At 40.5% G+C, this 23,806-nt stretch overlaps 1 protein-coding gene and 1 long non-coding RNA gene across 10 annotated transcripts in view; one reads left to right on the forward strand and one right to left on the reverse strand.

The window, feature by feature from the left end:
• Nucleotides 1–23,806, reverse strand: part of LOC129628989 (uncharacterized) — a 205,715-nt gene that overhangs the window by 170,769 nt on the left and 11,140 nt on the right. For all 9 annotated transcript variants that reach the window (XR_008703038.1, XR_008703034.1, XR_008703031.1 and 6 more), the window contains exon 2: nucleotides 6,671–6,829. This is a non-coding gene — a long non-coding RNA (uncharacterized LOC129628989). The remainder of the gene's footprint in view (nucleotides 1–6,670; nucleotides 6,830–23,806) is intronic.
• MARCHF3 (membrane associated ring-CH-type finger 3) overlaps nucleotides 1–23,806 on the forward strand; it is a 156,476-nt gene that overhangs the window by 49,147 nt on the left and 83,523 nt on the right. The gene's annotated exons all lie outside the window — the stretch shown is intronic.

Consider the following 23,806-nt stretch of genomic DNA (forward strand, 5'->3'; position numbering starts at 1 on the left):
CTTGTCTCTGTCAGAGGCCAGCCCCCTCACCTTTCCTCTTCACCCCTCCTCACTCTATAGCATGGGCTAAGTCAGAGAATGGGGCTCCCTGAGCTTCTAGCGTTGCTTCCTCATTCCTGTTATCTACTACTGCCCTGAATATGAGAAAGCCTCTGTGCTGAGGATCACGGCTCTGTTTGTACCAGGCAGCCACCAACAAGTCCTTCTTAGTGTTCCTTCTGTTTGCGGTGGGGTTGGGAGAAAGTTTAAATAACAAATATAACCTCGTCCTCCCTCTAGCCACAAGGTAGCTTTTGTTTCCACTTAATACATTAAAGACATCCTTTAATGGGTTGAGCATGTAAACTCATCTCTCATTTTTAGTAGTTGCATGGTGTGCCATCGTATACAGCAGCATGATGTATTCGTATTTCACCATTACTGAGCATTTACTTTATTTCCTTTTTTTCTATTACAAACAGTGCTACAGTCAAATAAATATTGCACACTTGTGTGTGTCTGAAGGATGAATTTCTGGAATAGGTATTTCTGTTTCATGAATATGTACATTATAACATTTAATAGCTATTGCTGTCCAGAAATTCATCTTCCCACCAACTGTGTAAAAGAGACTCTTTCAAGTTGCTGTAAAATTACCTCATTCTGTATGTTTGTTTATACCTGTCCCACCTTGATTCAGGAAGGGTTTAAAGTGGCTAGCAGGGGAATATAAATGAGAGGTAGATGGGAGGAAACATGAAAAACAAAGATAAAGACATAAAATGGACTGATGAGTAAGGTTATTGCGAAAATTCATTCAAATTCATGGTATGCCCCAGGCAACCCTCATGTTTGGCACTAAGCTTTCCAGTAGCCAAAGCAAAGAGGAAACGCTGGTCAATTATAGAATCCACACCCGAAAACAAAGTCACAGCTTGGCAGCCTCATATAAAGGACCTCGTGTGGCAAGACAGTGTTCTTAGCGGTGCAACCTCATGTGACCCCAACAACACTCCTGTGGCTGCCCATTTTTCTGAGACCCAAAACACATTGCCCAGGAACAGAGTCCTGTCTTAAGGTGCCGTGTGCTGATTATGTTGGGTGGGGAGCAGGCTGGCCAGGACTGATACGCCACGCCTCTGCTCTGAACGTGGCCGGATAGCAAGGCATTCAGAGTTAGTGTCATCACTCAAACACACAAATCTTCCTTTCTCCCAAAAGCTTCTGGGAATTGCCTCGGTGGAAGAGACCAGAAGCAAATCTGGGCCAGTGTGCGTAAGGCTAGTCAGGAAAACACTCTGGAGACGGCCCCTGGGCAGGACGCGTGGGCTGCCTGCCAGGTAGGTGGGCATGGTGCCAGACGGCCACGCTCTCTGTCCTGCCAAAGGCTGAGGGCAAGGATCCTGGAGGGAGTGAGAAGCCAGGGGCCACGGGTGCAAGTTGTACCTGCCTAAGAGTGGGCTCATGAAGGGGCTGGGGGAAATTCAGACCTCAGACCTTGGAGAGTGGAGACAGGAGGAACCCAAGCGAGCTCAGCTGGGAGGGAAGACTGTGCTAATTAGCCCCGCAGGTGTGGAGCCGGCGGAGAGCAGATGGAGGATGTGAGGAGGCCTGGATGGAGAGAGAAAGGAGATGAGCTTCCCCGAAATCACCTAGGACCCGAGTGTCCCTGTGCAGATGGTCAGATGGCTCTTCAAGGAAGTTCTGACCCAGAGCAGAGGGAATGAAGCTAGATACCCAGCCGCAGGCTTGCTAAGAGACAGCTGGACTTGGACCTGGCTTTGAAAGGAGGGCAAACTAGCAAGAAAGAAGGGAGACTCCAAGGGTCAGGACTGGCAAAATATTCAGAAAACAAAACTGATTGAGTCACGTAAGACTTTGTCCCCAAATCCCAGTGAGCTCTGGATAATATTACCCTCAAGGTACCTGCAGTATAGTCCAGACACCCAACCACGTCCCAGGGAGAACATATCAGGAAATGTATCAGGAGCAGGAAAAGAGAATTCAGAACATGTAGTGCAGCCCCATGAATGCAGAAAGGGAGATATCTTCCTTTGTCATTCCCAGGGTGACAAAGTAGAAAAAAGGAGGGGAGAGTTATCCAAGGGGAAGAGAAAAAGACAGTGAGAACCTGAGGGAGCTTTGAGTGTTACCCTGGGGAGTCACAAAAGAGAGAGAAGGATGTAAGAACAGCGGGCACCTCCAAAGGGAGTAAACAAAACCAAAAGAGAAGCTGGGACAGGCCTGCTGGGGATGTGACAGGGCATGGGGAGGAGAGGATGCATCTATTCGAGGGGCCTTAAATTTCCTTGATTCCTTTCAGGTGCTTCCATGTGCAAATTTGCATTTCAAATCATCCTGAGTCTCGGCCAGTAAAGCTGTCGGATTTTAGCTTCACCCACATAGACCCTGATCCATTAGTTTAAAAACCTACCACCTTTCACATCAGTTTGCTAACAGACTGCTTTTGCTCTTCCTGGGAGAAGGGCTTCCCAACTCCCATATTCTGCATCCCTCTGTTGTTTCGTTTAGTCACTAAGTTGTGTCTGACTCTTTTGTGACCCCATGGACTGTAGCTCACCAGGCTCCTCTGTCCATGGGATTTCCCAGGTAAGAATACTGGAGTGGGTTGCCATTTCCTTCTCCAAGGGATCTTCCCTAACCAGGGATCAAACCCACCTCTCCTCTTCCAGCAGGCAGATTCTTTACCACTGAGCCACCAGGGAGGCCCCTGGTGATAAAGAGCTTCCTGGGGTATCTGGCTTACTGTATTGGCAGAATATGTTTGATGAGAAAATATGACCCCAGTTTAGGTTCTAGTATATTTCTGGTATGAGTTTACCAGCAATATTATACAAGTAAAATATAATGTGAACCTATATACGGGAAAACAAGAAAATGTAATAATAAAGTTTTAGTGTTAGAATACCATGTTCTATTTTTAAATAGATATAAGGGTGTGGCTCAGTGGTAAAGAAGCCACCTGCCAATGCCGGAGACATAGGAAACATGGGTTCGATCCCTGGGTCGGGAAGATTCCCTGGAAGAGGAAATGGCAACCCACTCCAATATTCTTGCCTGGAAAATTCCATGGACAAAGGAGCCTAGTGGGCTGCAGTGTCTAGGATTGCAAAGAATTGGACATGACTGAGCACACAAACAGATGCAATGATAACCAAATGACTTAAACTGTCACATATAACTTAAATAGCTTTTTGTTAAGACTTTAAGTCATAGATAAAAATTAATTTTTTGCAATAAAGTCATACTCAGGATGTGATTGAATATGCAAAAACTTAGTAAATGGAGTGTGTCTTATGAAAAGATACCCATTTCCTTATTGTCTAAATAGCCAGTTTCCATGAATTTAATGTGATCAGAGGTCTTGGTCAGGACTCCCTGAACTCTGTTTTCAAATGGGTTCATCATATGAACACTACTAGATAGGTGCCACCTCTGATCAGTGTAATGCTTTTGATTTGAAAACCCCTAATTAAGGATCTTCATCATTTCCTTGATAACAGAGAGTTTTGAGCAAAATACCAGAGCAGGAATATTATGAAAAGGTTATTTATTTTTCCCTCTGCCTCTCATTAGCCAGAGAATAATACTGCCCAAATATGGAGGAAAGCAAAGCCTCTTTGGGCCAAAAGAATAGAAATCAGAAGTAGAACATACTGATGAGGCCTCTCCCTTCTAGGGTGATGGCTTCCAGGAATTTTTTTCTTCTGCTCAGTTGGGTGTAGCTTTGACAGAGTAAGGTAGGAGCCACAGGCCTGGACCACCATCCCCAGCAATCAGACCATCTTGGTGGACAGAGGGTTCCCTATCCATCTTTTCTTCATTCTAGGTCCCCACCTTAAAAAACAGCTTTTGCTCTGTTATGAATATGAAGCATATATTCCTCTAAGACATCCTTCAGCCCCCAAAATTACAGTGTTTTAAGTGAATGTTCTTTTCTGCCATCAACTTTAGCCGCTTTTGTGTAGTGATTAACTACAAAAACATATACATGTTCTCACTGATAGAGATCACTTCCTACTTTATAGCCATAATCTACACCCCAACATTTCTTTTCTAGCACTGGAAACTGATAGAGTCATTACAACACCTTTTAGGCAAAAGGGATGTGAGAGCTGAGGACTGTTTACTCCAGCTCTCTCTGTTGCTTTCTTTGCTCTGGGATTGCCTGCTTTCGCCTCTGACTAGGTGAGAGGCACAGAGTCCTGTGACCTCCAGGCTGCCAGGTAGGTAGGTGCATCCCCTACAAGGAGAAGTCTTGCTTCCTCTGGCTCACCCCACCTGGCAGGAGCCCCCCAGAGGTGGAATGCACTGGGGTCTACTCACTCAGGCCTCCTCCACAGGCGACACAGAATGTGTTTACTTAGTTACAGTGACCCCACCCCCAAACGTGTGGACACAGAGTCATCCCAACTCCCACGGCAGCCCAAAGGAAGTATGCAGGTCAGGTTGTGAAACAGCACCCCTGGTTATTTAGAAGGGCGTTTGGAATTCACAGGGAGGCTGGTTTTGTTTTAAGCTCTGCTTATTGCACTAATAGAAAACAATAAGTGTTGATTACCCTTTCTTCTCCCTAACATTAGCGATTCTCAAGGGAGATGCTTGCAGTGTTTTTCTCCAGGGAGACATGATGACATGGACTTAGGTCCTGTAACCAGGTATTCAGCAAAAAAAGCGAAATAAAGAGCCTGAAACATATTGAAATTATAAGGAAAAGTGTGAAAATACACGATTATGAACAAAGGTTTCGTTTGTATTCACAGCAAAAAGAGAAACTATTTTAAAGCTGACATGATGATCATGTGATGTAGAGAAATAGGTATATAATTTTTGCTGGGTATGGGGGAAATGCAGTATATAAATTATGCAGGAAACAAATTTTCTCCATTGCCTGAGGGTATTTGGGATTCATCTCTAAATCCTCTTGAATTTGCAAGTTTTATTTGCAGTGCTGTTTCTTACATTCTGTCTCAACAACTAGGTCCGAGTCATCGGACCTCCTTTCCCACCATCTGGATACTTCTTCTTTTTCTTCTCATTTGACCAGGGGGCCATGAGGGCTTCCCAGGTGGCTCATTGGTAAAGAATCTGCCTGCCATCACAGGAGATACAGTTTCAATCACTGGGTCAGGAAGATCCCTTGAAGGAGGAAATGGCAACCCACTCCAGTATTCTCGCCTGGGAAATCCTATGGACAGAGGAGTCTGGCAGGCTATAGTCCATGGGCTAGCAAAGAGTCAGACACAACTGAACACAGCATAGCAACAGTGAGAATGAATTTGAGCATTCAGTAGTAAAAGCCTCTCTCTCCCTCCGCTCATGTTTTGACAGCAGTCATGGAAGATGAAACCTGCTAGGGATGTGAGTGGTTGGTAGTAAGGTGGTACCAGGTGGGAGGAATATGCTGATGGAGGAATCCGGCCCTCAATTAATGAATGACATCAATGCCTTTCATGTTGAATGGCACACCCGAAGGCTATGTGAGACAAGCAGGCAAGAAGAGAAAGATCATATCTTACTAATTGACCTAATCGCACCTCCTCCCCCAGAACTATGGATGATTTATAATACGGAACTTCCTTTAATTTCATCAAACTGCCTCACCCAGAAACGAAACACGGTAGTGATTATGAACAGTGATTACAGACAAGAAGATATTTTGCTCCTGTCTCTTGCCATTATTTCTCCTATGAGCTAACTTTTTTTAGGGAAAGCTGAAGTGAAGCTCATTTCTTGTTTTGTTTAGGGTGGGGTGTTTTTTGTTGCATTTTTTTTCTTTTAATTTTAAGCAGCCACACCCTCTGTTCCAAATGGAGTGCAGATGCCATCCCTTATATTCTTGGTGTTATAAATGTCGGGCTCTGCAAAAGCAGCCACAGTAATGGTGGAACTGGTATGGATAATAAAAACTTTGGGTCTTGGAAAGGAAAAAATGAAAAGACCTGTTCAGAATCACAGGGCCAGGGAGTCTGGCAGTTTTTCCTCATATTTCTAGATGATAGACAAATTGTTAGTTACCAAATGTATAATTTATTAGTAATTGCTCTAATTTGCCTCGGGTTTCTAAATTGCCAGTTCAATGAGATCAACTATTTTGTACCCATAAAATAGGAATCGTGTGGTCATTAAATGAAGTGGCTAACCAGTTGGGGTGATTTCTGTGCAAACGCAGTTATTGCCATTGTAATTTAGAAAGTCAGGGAGGAATACCACAGTCAAGCTTCTTAGAAGCCGAGTGACTAACACCACTCACTGGGATTAAGACACTGCACATGTTTCCCTCTGCTGGATGTATGGATACTGGGATGACTGGTTTTCGTTGGGTTGTGGTCTATTTAAAATAAAAAGCTTTATTCCTCCTTGGGAGGGTTGCTATGGGGTGGAAGATGAATCCCTCCTCTGGGTGGTTGGATAACAGAAGGCTTGAGAATGTGCAAATGAAGCTTGGAGCAGAGCTGGGCCTGCAGATGTTGCAGACAGGGTTGGCATAGAACTCTTGTTTCTTCTTCTCAAAACCAATGTCCCATTTCTCTCAAAAAATGATTAACAGACTTCAGGGATTGCTATAAGAACCTAAATGCAAAGTGTCTTCTTGTGTCTGGCCTGTCAGGTTTCTCTCTGTTCCTTGATCACCTACCTCGATTGACCAGCAGAAACATTTTCTACTTACCTTTTCTGCCGAGAAGCCAAATAAGCTGAGGTCTCATTCTGCCACCGTGCAGTCAGCAGAACTGTAAACTCCTTTCTGCTTGCTGAACTCTGCCCCTGCTGATTTGTGAGAGACAGGAACACAGCTTAACATTCAGTTCTCAGGTTTAAGCTTGTGGTCCTGGAAATGGCAGAAAATAGGAAAAATAAAGTTTTTAGCTGACCTTTCAGAAAGTAGGAAGTGCAGGTGACAGAGTAAATGTGGATTGTGCAGGACGTTTTAGAAAGTCACTCTTTTGCCCAGCTCAGCTGGCAAACATCCTGGGACTGATAAAATTCCTTTGCAGTTCATCAGAATTTAACTTTGGCTCAATTGTCAAAGTCACAACCACCTCTCTCAAGAGTACCATTTGGCTGTAGGTCAAATCCATTATGGCAAACACAGTGGATGTTCCTGAATAGCATTCCTAACCACAGCTGACATATACATGCATCAAGCAAATCAAATACCAAAGGGAAAAAAAAAGTCAGAAAAACAAAATAATTTAGATAATCCCTGCTAATTTTATTGAAATCAGGATGCATTCAAATCGGGATGCATTCCCAGGTGACCAAATGGCATTTGGAAAAATGATCATATTCTTGGAACCTGAAATGAGACTGTCAGTGACTAAGAATTTAAACCAAATTTGGAAAGTATACTCACAGCCTCGTGACTTCCTTAGTATACTATTGGCATGTTCCTGACCAAGGTGGAGCACAGAGGAGTCTCCTGGCTTAAAGCTTGCTTGCTCAGGGTTCACTAAGCAACAGGGCGGGATGGGCAGTCCATTTATCCTCAAAGTGGGGTCTTAGGGCCAGAATCTCCTAGCCTATCAGAAAGGCACATTTTGGGGCCCTTCCCCAGCCCGTTGTCTACCATTTTGGGGGATGGGGCCCAGGAATCTGGGTTTTTACAAGCTCTCCAGGTGATTCTGATGTTCATTTAAGTTTGAGAACTATTGGCCTCAGGGTCTAGAACAAACTGTCTAACAACTGAAGGTTTGTGGATGTATCTGGGTGGACATGAACTTGGGCAAACTCTGGGAGATGGTGAGGGACAGGGAGGCCTGGCGTGCTGCAGTCCCTGGGGTCGTGAAGAGTCGGACATGCCTGGGCGACTGAACAACAACAACAGCTGGGTATCTTTCTACTGTTGAAAAGTGGCCATCATGCTGTCCTCGTGTGGTTAGAAGCTAGATCCCACCCGCTGCTTGTTGCTTTCTTTTCTCCCCGACATTTTCCAATATGTGGATCAGAACAATGGGGCACCGTACACTGAAAATGACTTAAGATGATATCTGTGTTTTTAAACTTGGAACTATAAGGAGCATTTCCTAAATATATTTGCACTGGTTAGTTTTCTGGTACCCTAAGAGGTCACCATACACTTAATAGTAGTATACACTTTTCCTGAATCAGCTCTCCACACATCTCAACATTCTGCAATATAGCAAAACACTAAAAACGAGATTAAAAAGACCTCTCATTCAACTTTTTAAGAAAACTGTGCACGAAAGTTCATACTTTAAAAAAAAAAAAATTCTTGGAGGCTGCCAGAATCTACTTACTCTTACTTTCCAAAACTAGTTGTACCTCAGAATCACACAAGAAGCTTTTGAAAAATTCAGATGCATGAAACCTAAATGTAAGAGCTAAAACTATGAAACTCTTAGAAGAAACTTCGGTGTAAATCTTTGTGATCTTAGATAGGCAACAGTTTCTTAGATATGATACCTAATGCACAGGCAAACTAGGAAAAATTCAGTTCATTTCAGTTCAGTTGCTCAATCGTGTCTGACTCTTTGTGACCCCATGGACTGCAGCATGCCAGGCCTCCCTATCCATCACCAACTCCAGGAGTTTGCCCAAACTCATGCCCATCAAGTCGGTGATGCCATCCAACCATCTTGTCCTCTGTTGTCTCCTTCTCCGCCTGTCTTCAATCTTTCCCAGCATCAGGGTCTTTTCCAGTGAGTCAGTTCTTTGCATCAGGTGGCCAAAGTATGGGAATTTCAGCTTCAACATCAGTCCTTCCAATGAATATTCAGGGCTGATTTCCTTTAGGATGGGTTGGTTGGATCTCCTTGCAGTCCAGGGGACTCTCAAGAGTCTTCTCCAACACCACAGTTCAAAAGCATCAATTCTTTGGTGCACAGCTTTCTTTATAGTCCAACTCTCACATCCATACATGACTACTGGAAAAACCTTAGCCTTGATTAGACAGACCTTTGTTGGCAAAGTAATATCTCTGTTTTTTAATATACTGTCTAGGTTGGTCATAACTTTCCTTCCAAGGAGTAAGCATCTTTTAATTCCATGGCTGCAATCACCATCTGAAGTGATTTTGAAGCCCCAGAAAATAAAGTCTGACACTGTTTCCACTGTTTCTCCATCTATTTGCCATGAAATGATGGGACCAGGTGCCATGATCTTTGTTTTCTGAACTTTTTCACTCTCTTCTTTCACTTTCATCAAGAGGCTCTTTAGTTCTTCTCCACTTTCATCTGGTGTCATCTGCATATCTGAGGTTATTGATATTTCTCCCGACAATCTTGATTCCAGCTTGTGCTTCATCCAGCCCAGCGTTTCTCATGATGTACTCTGCATTTAAGTTAAATAAACACAGTGACAATATACAGCCTTGACGTACTCCTTTTCCTATTTAGAACCAGTCTGTTGTTCCATGTCCAGTTCTAAGTGTTGCTTCCTGACCTGCATACAGATTTCTCAGGAGGCAGGTCAGGTGGGGTGGTATTCCCATCTCTTTCAGAATTTTCCACAGTTTATTGTGATCCACACAGTCAAAGGCTTTGGCATAGTCAATAAAGCAGAAATAGATGTTTTTCTGGAACACAGACAATTAATTTAAAACTTTTACGCTTCAAAGGGCACTATCAAGATACTGAAAAGATAGTCCACAGAATAGAAAATAGTTGCAAATTACATAACTGAAAAGAGTCTAGTACCTTGGTTTAAAAACTCAACAGTGAAAAATAAAACTCAAATAAGCCAATTTAAAAATGGGCAAAAAATCTGAATAGATATTTCTCCAAAGAAGATAGGCAAATGGCTGATAAGCACACAAAAAAAGACACTCAGCACCTTTCATCACCAGAGAATTGCAAATCAAAACCATGATGAGATGCCACTTCACAATAGGAATAGCAGGAATCAAGACGACAGCAAGCACTGGGAAGAATCTGGAGAAATTGGCAGCCGCATACATTGCTGGTGGGAATGAAATGGTGCAGCCACTTTGGGAACACTCTAACAGTTCTTCAGAAAGTTAAGCATACAGTTATCATCTGAACCAGCAAGTCCACTTCTGGGTGTATACCCAAGAGAACTGGAGACTTAGAAACTGTACATGAATGTTCCCAGCAGCCTTGTTCATAACAACTGAAAAATGGAAACCCACATGTGCATCAGCTGGTGAATGGATTAACGAAATGTCGTGAATTATAGAATGGGATATTTATTCATTCAGGAAAAGGAGTAAAGTATTGATACATGCTACTATATCAGTAAGCCTTGTAAATACTAAGTGAAAAAGCCAGACAGACACAAAAACTTGCATATTGTGTGATTTTCTTTATATGAAATGTCCAGAATAGGTTAAGGCCATAGATGTGGAAAATTGATTCGTGGTAGTCAGGGCCTGAGTCATAGTACTGGGGATGGGGCTGATGATGCTGCTGTAGAAGTAGATAATGGTGAGGACTGCACAGCTTTGTAAACTAAACCACTGAGTTATAGACACTTAAAAGGGTGTATTTTATTGTGAATGAATTATATCTCAACTTTTAAAAAACTCGCAGCAAGTTGGATTTGGCCTGTGGGGCTAACTTTTTGTTTTTTTGTTTTTAAAAACAAACAAAAAAAAATGGGGAAGGAGCAGATACATGGAAAATATCGACAGAATGTTAATAATTGTTGAACCGGATGATGTAGAGGTTCATTGCAATGTTTTTTTCTACTTTTGTGATCAATATATACAAGCGTATTTCCATAATTTAAAGAAAGGTGATATGGGGTGCATCCTGAATTAGATATTAGAATCACTGAGGAGGGAGCCTGGACATCTGCAGTTTTGACAAGTTTCCAGGAATATATTTGAAATCAGTCAATTGCTGGTTTGTGAGTCAATAGGTGGGAACCACTGCTCTATACATATATGTGCTCATAATTTGATTATCTTGGAAGTTAGAAGAGAGGAAAGCAACTCCTATAGAGAGACAAATAGGCAACAGCAAAAAAAGGGGAAAAAAAAGCTTGCTGATAGCCCAACAAGAGAAAAATAGGAAAGAATAAGATGCAAGCACAAAAACTTAAAAAGTTCAGTATTCTGAGGCCATTTAGCATAGAAGCAAATAGTTCTATGTGCAATAACAAACTGAAATCATTACTATATTACAGACTAGCACAACTTTTTATATTCATAATGATGGCCTCGAGGCATTCAGAGAAGATTAAATTGTATTCAGTAAATGTTATTTAAGGCATATGGAGGTAAATGTTCATTTTAGAAAATAGCATTTTAAGAATACTCCAAGTGGTAAAAACTCAAATATAAAAGAAATCTGATTATCCAGGTAAGATGGTTTAAAAATTCTAAATAGCTTTATTTTTAAAGTCCAATAATTTTTTTCTACTTGGCTTTTATGAACAAAATCTAACTTGCAACTATGGGAAAATAACAGGATATAAACTTCCTGAAACATTCCTGTAACATTCTGGTTACAGAAAATATTGTGGAAGAGAGAAACTGAGATGGAGGAATTTTTGTTTTTTAATGCATGCTCTCTTCTAAGCCAGTAATCTTTTTTTTTTTAAGTCAACTTTATTGAGTTGTAGTTTACAAACAGTTTAAGTCTATCATCTGAATACCTTGACTCATGTAACCACCACCCCTTCAACACTCAAAACATTTCTTTGCAAAATTCTTTGCCCCTTTACAGTCAGTTCCATACCCCAATACCCACCTTGCCCTGGGAAACCACTGAGTATGATCAACTGTCACTGTTGATTATTTCTGCCTCTAGAATTACATACAGACTTGTACTGTATAAATTGCAGTATCCAACTTCTTTCAGCATAACTATGAAACACATATATATTGCTGCATGCTATGAGTTCATTTCAATTTATCGCGAAATAGTATTCATTATGTGAAAGTGAAGTGAAAGTGCTGGTCGCTCAGTCGTGTCCAACTATTTGCGAACCCAAGAACTGTAGCCCGCCAGGCTCGTCTGTGCATGGATTCTCCAGGCAAGAATAATGGAGTGGGTAGCCATTTTCTTTTCCAGGGGCTCTTCCTGACCCAGGGATCGAACCTGGGTTGATTGCAGGTAGCTTCTTTACCATCTGAGCCACCAGGGAAACCAAAATTATTTATCTGTTCACCTGTAGTTTTCTATTTGAGGCTCTATGGGAAAAAAAAAAATGTGGAAGTCTTTTTATGGACATATATTTTCTCTTAGGTAAATTCCCAATGCTGCTGCTGCTGCTGCTAAGTCGCTTCAGTCGTGTCTGACTCTGTGCGACCCCAGAGACAGCAGCCCACCAGACTCCCCCAACCCTGGGATTCTCCAGCCAAGAACACTGGAGTGGGTTGCCATTTCCTTCTCCAATGCATGAAAGTGAAAAGTGAAAGTGAAGTCGCTCAGTCGTGTCTGATTCCTAGCAACCCCATGGACTGCAGCCTACCAGGCTCCTCCATCCATGGGATTTTCCAGGCAAGAGTACTGGAGTGGGGTGCCATTGCCTTCTCCATCCCAATGCTGGATCATGTGTAAAATATATATTTAATTTAATAAGAATCTGCCAAATTCTTTTCCCAAGTAGGTTACCATTTTATACTCCCACTGGCAATGTATGAGAGTCCCTTGAGAGTCCTTTGGACTGCAAGGAGATCCAACCAGTCCATCCTAAAGGAGATCAGTCCTGGGTGTTCATTGGTAGGACTGATGTTGAAGCTGCAACTCCAATAGTTTGGCTACTTGATGCGAAGAGCTGACTCATTTGAAAAGACCCTGATGCTGGGAAAGATTGAGGGCAGGAGGAGAACGGGACGACAGAGGATGAGATGGTTGGATGACATCACCGACTCAATGGACATGGGTTTGGGTGGACTCCGGGAGTTGGTGATGGACAGGGAAGCCTAGCGTGCTGCGGTTCATGGGGTCCCAAAGAGTCAGACACGACTGAGCGACTTAACTGAACTGAACTGCTAATTAATTATATATGCAATTTGTGCATCCGTGCTCAGTTGCTCAGTCGTATCCAACTCTTTGTGACCACATGGCTGTAGCCCACCAGGCTCCTCTGTCCATGGGATTCTCCAGGCAAGAATGCTGGAGTAGGTTTCCATTTCCTTCCCCAGGGGATCTTCCCAACCCGGGGATCGAACCCACATCTCCTGAGTCTTCTGCATTGGCAGGAAGATTCTTTTCCACTGAGTCATCAGGAAGCCCTAAAATTTTAGTTTTATTAGTCATATATTAATTATATACAGTGTTACTTATATATATGTTTCCAGGTGGCTCAGTGGTAAAGAATCTACCTGCCAATGCAGGAAACACAGGTTTAATCCCTGATCCAGGAGGATCCCACATGCTGAGGAGCTAGTACGCCTGTATGCTACAACTATTGAGCCTGTGCTCTAGAGCCTGAGAACCACAACTAGTGAAATTTTCATGCCCTAGAGCCCATGCCGGAGAAGGCAATGGCACCCCACTCCAGTGCTCTTGCCTGGAGAATCCCATGGATGGAGGAGCCTGGTGGGCTGCAGTCCATGGGGTCGCTAAGAGTCGGACACGACTGAGCGACTTCACTTTCACTTTTCACTTTCATGCATTGGAGAAGGAAATGGCAACCCACTCCAGTGTTCTTGCCTGGAGAATCCCAGGGACGGGGGAGCCTGGTGGGCTGCCGTCTATGGGGTCGCACAGCGTCGGACACGACTGAAGTGACTTAGCAGCAGCAGCAGCAGCAGAGCCCATGCTGCACAAGAGAAGCCACTGCACTGAGAAGCCCACACACCACAACTAGAAAGTAGCCTTTGCTCATGGCAACTAGAGAAAAGCCCACACAGCAATGAAGACCCAGCACAGCCACAAATAAATAAGTAAATAAGATTATTTTTTTAAACTAAAATTTTAAACACAAAATATTTTTCCCAGCACTGATAGCCAAAAACTGTTTCTGAAGCAGCATTTATGTTCCTTTCTAATAAGTAGGCAATGACAACCATTTAAAGTCTTGGCAATTTATGTTATTTACGCATTTGAAAGTCGACTTTCTATGGAACCCAGGGTCTCCGTTCATGAAAGAAGAGCAGTGCAGTTTAAAGATAAAGAGCTCTAGCTTAAAGTGGTAGTCAGACCAGGGTGAGAATCTTGACATCTTTCAGGAGCACATTCTTTAACATGCCAAGTCTTGGTTTCCTCATCTGCAATCTGGGGCTGGGGGCAGGGGGAGGGCGGTCATAATTATACACATCTCACATGGTTGCTCTGAGGACGGTGATCGCGTGTATATAAAGCCTTTGGCAGTATTCCTAGTCCATATTTATTGCTCAACAAATGGAAGCTTTAAAAAGATGTGTTCATTGAAGAAAAAGCTCATCACAGGAAAAGACAAGAGGTTCTCTAGAATGTGAATTCTCTCCCTGGCTTTGACCAGGATCATGTTCCCTCTCTCCCCTTAGAAGTCAGAGAGACTCCCATTCCATTAGCTTCCCACAAGCCTCACCCTCCAGGTCATTCCCTCCCAACCCTCTACTCCTGGGGCCGCCTAGTCTGAGGCGGGGTGTGACCCTTCTCTCACCAGTTCCAGTCTGGCTCGCCTACTCAGAAGCCTGGATTCAAGGCTAGCTTACCATGTTGCACTCTGCCTCAGCTGTTTCAACTCATCTCACACTGAAACATCCTGCTTCCTTCCAGAATTCAGCCTTAAGTAACATCCCACATGTTCAGGAGAATTACACGGGATTTGTATGCAGCTGCTATATGGACCTTAGCCTCAAACAGCCATAATAGGACAATAGAGGAAAAAAAAACAAACTCACTGGACTCACATCTTAAAATTCCAGAAAATCTTTTTTTTTTCCCTCAGTTCAATTTTCCAAAGTCATGAACCATAAGAAAGGAAAACTCCCCAGTCTCAGGCTTTAAACTGTGTATGTGTATATGTGCATGTCTGACTCTTTTGGACCTGATGGACTGTGGCCTGCCAGGCTCCTCTATCCATGGAATTCTCCAGGCAAGAATACTGGAGTGGCTTGCCATTTCCTGCTCCAGGGGATCTTCCCAACCCAGGTTATCAGACCCACGTCTCTTGTGTTTCCTGCATTGGCAGGTGGATTCTTTACCAGTGTGCCTCCTAAGAAGCCCAGTTTAAAGACCACTTGGTAAATGTTAGTCTTTGCATCTGCACACAGGGCCTTTATGGAGTAGCCAGTAACTGCATCTTCCCTAGCTCCTGAGTCTGGAGAAACTGAACTGTGTCAGGAGGTGAATAAATCATAATAAGGAGTAAGTTAATTAAGAAACTCTGTGTGTGTCTGTGTCTGTATGCATATGTGTGTGTGTGTGTGTGTGTGTGTGTGTGTGTATATATATATATATATATATCAAGCAAATAGAGTAACCAGAGAAATCAGGTTGAACCAGCATTATGACATCACACGACTCATTCGAACCTCATATTGAGGCAAATCTTGTTATCCTCACCTTTGTGTGTGTGTTCCGTGCACCCTAGGGTGTTAATTCCACCTTTAGGCCAATGAGTGATGAGGTACAGCACAGAGAAAGTGGGGAGGAAGGCAGAGGTTATGGTCTGGCAGTATTGGGGTGAAGTCATGCTAACCTTAGGTCAATATCTTTCTGTCAAATACCCTCCCTACAGAGCATCAACTGAAGGCTAGCCTTGCCTCCTTGACCACTTGATTCAAGCCAGCAGCTGGCTCACACAGAGTCCCCTCAGCCAGAACTAGTGACGATGTCAGTCAAATTTTGTATTAAATATCGAAAATAGGGCCCAGAGTAGAAATGCTCTTTAGAGAAGCATTTTAGTCCTCAGACACTGTTCCTCAGGTCAGTTCTGTGTTACAAAGAGAAGAGAGGATAAAGGAAATATTGATGAGTTATTTTGATGAGTTTCAGTAGTTTATAGTCAATACCCTTGACATTCTGACATCCTCATCTACTCTTTGGTTTTCCTGACAGAAGAGGATATACCAATTGAGGAAGAATCAAGAGTCTCTCAACTCTTCAACTGCTCAAAAATTCATCAGATTTTTTTCTTGGAAAATTTACTACTTTTTTTAAAATATATATTTATTTATTTATTAGGCTGCATGGGGTCTTAGTTGTGGCACATGGGATCTTTGATCTTCCTTGTCGCATGCAGGATCTAGTTCCCTGACCAGGGATTGAACCTAGGCTCCCTACGTTGGGAGTCTTCAGTTCAGTTCAGTCGCTCAGACTTATCCAACTCTTTGCAACCCCATTGACTGCAGCACACCAGGCTTCCCTGTCCATCAGCAACCCCTGGAGCTTGCTCAAACTCATGTCCATCGAGTCAGTGATGCCATCCAACCATCTCATCCTCTACCGTCCCTTCTCCTCCTGCCTTCAATCTTTCCTAGTATCAGGGTCTTTTCCAGTGAGTCAGTTCATTGCATCAGGTGGAAAAGTATTGTAGTTTCAGCTTTAACATCAGTCCTTCCAATGAATATTCAGGACTGATTTCATTTAAAATTGACTGGTTTGATCTCCTTGAAGTCCAAGGGACTTTTAAGAGTCTTCTCCAACACCACAGTTCAAAAGCATCAATTCTTTGGCGTTCAGCATTCTTTATAGTCCAGCTCTCACGTCCATACATGACTACTAGAAAAATCACAGCTTAGACTAGACAGACCTTTATTGGCAAAGTAACGTTCTGCTTTTTAATATGCTGTCTAGACATTATTAAAGACAGCATGTAGTCTTAGCCACTGGACAACCAGTGAAGTCCCTAAAAATTTGCTAATTTTAAAGCTAAATTTTTGTGAGCTTCTAGTTCTAAAAATGTTTAGTGTCTAAGGTCAAATTTATCTTACATTAGTTCTGTCTAATAAGTCAGTCTCTGTAGCAAACATCTTTTATGTCATTTATTCAGGCAGAAAATGTATATGCTTGGTTTAACTTTATTTTCATGTATAGCATTCCCCCTTCCTCCTTTTTTTCCTCCAATTGTTAGCAATAACATTCTAAGGTTTGTTTTTTTTTTTCCCTGATAACTTTGACGAGTTACCTAAGATTGATCATATCTTCCATTTTGTTTTATGTGGGTATTAAAATCAATACTGTCTGAGCTTATCCTACAAAGTAGCAAAGTCAATGTGTAATTACTCTAGTCTGTCTTTTAAAGGAGGATTGCATCATTTTAGGATCTCTTCTTTCTGTTGAAAACATGTATTTCTGAAACTCAAATGCTGCTTCTCTGAATAACTGTAATTCATTAAAAAATATTTTTGTAACAGTTCAGTTTCCCTTCAAATTGGATAATCATAAGACTATTTATTCTTTATTTACTTGTTTTATAAACAGAGAGGGCTACAAAATAATATTAAAAATGTATCAAGTACTTACTGTGTGCCCTGCACTAGGCCAAATATTACATATATTATCTGGGTAATACTCACAACAGGTTATAAACAATGATATGTGCTATTATCAACTTAATTTATATAAAAGGAAACAAAAGCTTGGAGAACATTAACATGCCCACAGTTACCTGGGATGAAAGAAAATCCTGTTATTAAAAAATAATAAACCCAATAACAAGTTACAGAATGTCAAGCTCATATGAGTTTTAGTATTATTGCTGTTGTTGGAAGCATATATATATATATACACATATACATATATATATATATATATATATATATATACACACACGCATAGGCACACACAGAGATGATCCTTGTTGTATAACCTTAGACTGGAAAGGAATTCACAGGCAACATCTTATACCCTTGTTTTCCAAATGACGAAGTTAGGGTTCCTGGAAGTGAAATGACTGGTCCCCAGGGACACAGCCAGTTATGTGAATTTCAGACACAGTCAGTACATGTGTATTGTGTGCCATGTGAACATGAATTCCCCAAACATTGTCAGTTTCTCCAAAAGTTCCTTCCTTCCCCGAGTTCTCACATTGCAAAATCACTGTGCTCATGGCATAGACCCATCCTTGTTTCATGACATGATGCCGCCTCCCTGCCTCTACGGACAAAGACACATGCTTCATACTGCTCTTCAGTGTTACGGATGCTTGTTTGTTTACACTGTCAAAAAGTAACCAGGGTAGCTTCAAGGTTCTCACTATCCAGCCTATCAATGTAATTGTATAGTAGTATCACTGGAGTTGTGAAACAAACATTAATATCCACTCCTTGTGTTTATATTTAGCAGTGAGTGTTAATGGTGTGATTATCGAATGTAAATAAGCTCCACCCAGAACGAGACTGGATGACTAAATGATTGCCTGGGGGACTTAGGTTATCCAGTGCATATTGCACTCTGAAATGAAAATATCCAGCATAGACAACTTTATTATGTCTATAAATTTGGCTTCCAACTATCACCATTTCAAGCCAAATTATGTATGTTTGATGAGGCATAATTTCTTATTAGATCGAGAGAATACCAGGGTAGAATACATCACTATGGAATTATAATTTGAATTTTAATCAAGCTCTGTTCATTTCCCAATACTAGCTAATGAAATAAACTCCATACTGTAGTTATACAAATGAACAGGGGACAATATACAACAAAAAGGGAGCAAATCACACTGCTTACCATAAATATTTTTTATAACAGTAAGCATCAACTGTTGGCATTTTTTTTTCCTGACCTTTCCATGAACCCTCTTTCATCAGTCTTATGGTGGTCTCTCCTGAAAGACAGATGTCTGACTCTGGGTTTTGGCATCTCTGATTAAAGATTTAACATGCTGTATTCAGCCCTTTAATGATTCTCTAAAATTTTATTTTGATAACCTATATGTAAACTCTGCATGGAGATCAATGTTTCTCGTTTCTGACAAAGAGAATATGTTGAAACCTTTCCAACAACACATCATTAGTGATGTGGAGAGGGAACTGATGTGGTGGACTTTGGTTTGCTTCATTCTGCTTGCTGTTTCCTCTCTTCTCTTCATCCAGCACACCCAGAATTCAGACATTTGAAGCAAGTGTTTATAATAAGAGATGCCATTGGATGAATGAAGTCATAGCTGGAATTGCCTCTAACACATCATTGTATTGTCTGTACTGACCACACCAACAGCCCCATAAGAATGATATAAATAATACAAAATTCAGTTATCTGAATAATGAGCCATTTTCCCTTATTCCTAGCCACTTCAATTTAGTCTGGTGAGTAACTTCTAACCAGAGTATTTATCACCTGGTCATTCTTCTTAATCAGTATAATAAATTTGAGTATATGAACGATTAGAGTTTTGTAAAGGTTAAAGAGTCAGGTGGCCAACAGACACAAGTTGATATAATTTTGAATATTAAAACTGTGGTATTTGCCACTTGCCAGACACTTCTCTCTTTAATCGCAAAAAGCAGGAAAATATCATTGCTGTAAATGGCTTGGGGGCCTGTTAAAAAGCTGTTTTTCTAAAGTATTTAAGTCATCAAACAGGTAGCAGGAGGTCAGTATCTAATAATGTTGGTTAATAGCTGGAGGCAGATCAGAATACATTTAGATTTCTTTTTCTAAACATTTTCACAAAGGCAAATATTAATAAAAAATTTAAAAGCTTGAGTTTGCATAAAATATGCAGAAATAAGATTTATACTCTGCCTCTGTAAGGGTGTTGAATATCATTTCAACTTGCAAATATTGGGACAACCGTCATATTATTTTCACATTGTGACAGTTTTGCATTTTCTTCACTTGAAACATTGTCCCAGGGGGCATTGTGATTGTTAAACTAATCTTTATTCATGATTTATGCAGCCTTAATTCAAATCTCTGGAACAAAATTAATAAATCATATGTTGATAGAGAGAATGGCAGAGACCGTAGATAATTTGATGAACAATTTCTATGTGATCAGTACCACTTATGCCAACTTATAGTTTACATAAATTTCTTCCATAAGATATAAAAACTCTTAGGATCTTCTGAAAAGTATTATGCCAACTTATAGTTTACGTAAATTTTTTCCATAAGATATAAAAACTCTTAGGATCTTCTGAAAAGTATTATGCCAACTTATAGTTTACGTAAATTTTTTCCATAAGATATAAAAACTCTTAGGATCTTCTGAAAAGTATAGAAATTCAGTTTCTTGCCTGATTTACTTCAAGATGGGCTGAAGCCAGGCTGAACCAAACCAATGTATGGTCAACTCACCATTAAAAGATTAACTAGCAAAGAATATCACATAACTTGAATTCACAGCATACCAGAACTCTTAACTCAAAACCCTCCTGCTGCAATTTATGTCCATTTGTTCTTGCTGTTGTCTCAAAGGAGCTCTTACAGTATAACTGAGTACCCTCTGTGGAACTATAACTAAGTGATAACCTAGGAGGAAAGGTACATTGGTAATTAGTCCAGGAAGTGATGCTGGCTGGAATACCAAGCAGGGCTAGCTATCTGTTAGTTACTGAGTTTCCATGCCATTATAATAATTGCAGCTTTAAGGACACCCAGGTATTACTGTGTATAATTACTGAAGGTAAGATTATTTTTAAATAAATTTTTAGAATAGTTTTATATTTACAGAAAAATTGCAAAGATATTACAGTGTTCCCATATACTTAGCAACTGGTTTCCCCTATTATTAACATCTTACCCAGCTGGACAACCTGAAAGAAATGCATACATCCTTAGAAACATACAACCTTCCAAGAGAGCATCATAAAGAAGTGGATAATCTGAATAGAATGATTACTAGTAAGGAGACTGATTAATAATCAAAAACCTCCCCAAAAGCAAAAGTCCAAAACCAGATAGCTTCATCAGGGAATTCTACCAAACATTCAAAGAATTAATAGCAATCCTTCACAATTCTTCAAAACAATTGAGGAGGAGATAATACTTTCAAACTCATTTTTACAAGGCCAGCATTACCGTGATAACAAAACCAGACACATACATCACACATGCACACACACACACACACACAAAAATTGTAGACCAATATCCCAGATGACCACAGAAGCAAAGATCCTTAGAAAAAAATCAGCCAACTGAATTCAGCAATATAGTAAAATGACTATACACAATGATCAAATGGAATATATTCCAGGGATGCAAGGATGGGTCAACATCTGCAAATCAACCTGTGTGATACACCACATTAATAAAATGAGTGATAAAAATCTTATGATTATCTCAATAGGTCCAGAAAAAGCATTTGGCAAAATTCAACATCCACTTATGAAAAAAAATCTCAACAAAGTGGGTATAGAAGGGACATATTTCAACATAATAAAAGCCATATATGACAAGCCCACAGCTAACATCATACTCAATGGTGAAAACCTGAAAGCATTTAGGATCAGGAACAAAACAAAGATGCTCATTCTAGCCACTTTTATTTAATGTAGTATTGAAAGTCTTAGCTGCTGCAGTTAGGCAACAAAAGTAAAAGGCATCCAAACTGGAAAGGAAAAAGTAAAACTGAGATGATTTAAGGATGACACAATTTTATGTATAAAAAACTCTAAAGATTCCACCAAAAAAAAAAAATGTTAAAACTAATAAAAATATAGTAAAGTTTCAGGATACAAAATCAATATGCAAAAATCTATTGTTTTCTAAAAACTAAAGTATCAAAAGATAAGAACCATAAGAAAAATCCCATTTATAATTGTATCAAAAAGAGCAAAATACCTGGAAAGAAATTTAACCAAAGAAGTGAAATAGCTATATACTGAAAACTGTAAGACATTGATGAAAGAAACTGAAGACAAATAAATGGAAAGATATTCTATGTTCATTGATTGGAAGAATTAATATTGTTAAAATGTCCATAAGGATGGACAGGTACACACTGCTATATTTAAAATGGATAACCAACAAGGACCTACTGTATAGCACATAGAACTCTGCTCAGTGTTAATGTTGGCAGCCTGGATGGGAGAGGAGTTTTGGGGAGAATGGATATGTGTATATGAATGACTGACTCCCTTTGCTAGTCACCTGAAACTTATCACAACATTGTTAATCAGTTATACTCCAATACAAAATAAAAAGTTGTTTTTTTTTAATCCATACTCCCCAAAGCAATCTATAGATTCAATGCCAATTTCCCATTTTTCATAAAAATAGAACAACCTTAAAATTTGTATGGAACTACGAAAGACCCCAAAATAGTCAAAGAAGTCTTGGGAAAGAAGGACAAAGCTGGAAGCATCATGCTTTCTGGTTTCAAACTATATTATAAAGCTATCATAATCAAAACATCATGGTATTGGCATAAAAACACAGAATAGAGTCCAAAAATAAACCCATATGGTCAGTTAATTTATGACAAAGGAGCCAAGAATATATAATGGGGAAAGACTAGTCTTTTTAATTAAAGGTATTGAGAAAACTGGGCAGCCACATGCAAAAGAGTAAAACTGGACCACTCTTACACCATACACAAAATTAACTCAAAATAGATTAAAGATCTGAAGCCATAGAGTTCTTAGAAGAACACATAAGCAATCAGCTCTTTGACATCAGTCTTGGCAATCAGCCTTGATTTTTTAATTTGACACCAAAATTGAAGATAATAAAAGCAAAAATAAGCAAGTGAGACTTCCTCAAACTAAAGTTTCTTCACATCAAAGGAAACCATCAACAAAATAAAAAGGCAAACTATGGAATAGGAAAAAATATTTGCAAATCATGTATCTTACAAGGGGCTAATGTCCCCAATATAAAGAACTCATATACCTCAATAGCAAAAAAGAAACAAAGAAACAATCTGGTTATGGGCAGAAGATCTGAATAGACATTTTTCCAAGGAAGACATACAAATGGCCAACCGGCACATGAAAAGATGCTCAACATCCCTAATCAGAGAAATGCAAATCAAAACCACAATGAGATATCACCTCATACCTGTTAGAATGGCTGTTATCAAAAAGGTAACAAATGACAGGTGTTGGTTGAGGATGAAGTAAAGGCACCCTTGTGCACTGTCCAAAGGTGGCTGAGGCAGTAAAGCGTCTGCCTGCAGTGCAGGAGACCTGGGTTCAACCCCTGGGTAGGGAAGATCCTCCAGAGAAGGAAATGGCAGCCCACTCCAGTACTCTTGCCTGGAAAACTCCATGGACGGAGGAGCCTGGTAGGCTACAGTCCATGGGGTCACAAAGAGTCAGACACGACTGAGCGACTTCACTTTCACTTGTGCACTGTTGGTAGGAATGAAAATTGGTGCAACCGCTATGGAAAACAGTGTGGGGTTCCTCAAAAAATTAAAAACAGAACCACCATGTCATCCAGCAATTCTACTTCTGGGCATCTATCCAAAGAAAATGAAAACACTAATTGGAAAAGATCTATGTACCCCCCACCATGTTCACTGCAATAGTATTTATAATAGCCAAGATATTGGCTAAGTGTCCACTGATGTACGAATGGATAAAGGAAATATGACATCTATACAGGAATACTATTCAGCCATAAAAAGGATGGAAGCTTTACATTTATGACTACGTGGATAGATCCTGAGGGCATTATGCTATATGAAATAAGACCTAGAAAGACAAATACCATATGATTTCACTTATTTGTGGAATCTAAAAGACAAAAAAAAACAAAAAGAAAAAACCAAGTCCAGAAATATCATATGACATCCCTTAAATGTGGAGTCTAAAAAGACTTGATACAAATGAACTTATTTACAAGACAGACTCTCAGATATAGAGAACGAATTTAAGGTTGCCAGGGGCAGGGGAAGGGACCTAGGGAATTTGGGATGGATGGGTACACAGCTATATTTAAAACAGATAACACACAAGGACCTACTGCACAGCACAGGGAACTCTATAATGTTATGTGGAAGCCTGGATGGGAGGAAATTTGGCTGAGAATAGATACATTTGTATGTA

This window comes from Bubalus kerabau, chromosome 1 (assembly GCF_029407905.1).
Source record: "Bubalus kerabau isolate K-KA32 ecotype Philippines breed swamp buffalo chromosome 1, PCC_UOA_SB_1v2, whole genome shotgun sequence".
Taxonomy (NCBI): Eukaryota; Metazoa; Chordata; class Mammalia; order Artiodactyla; family Bovidae; genus Bubalus; species Bubalus kerabau.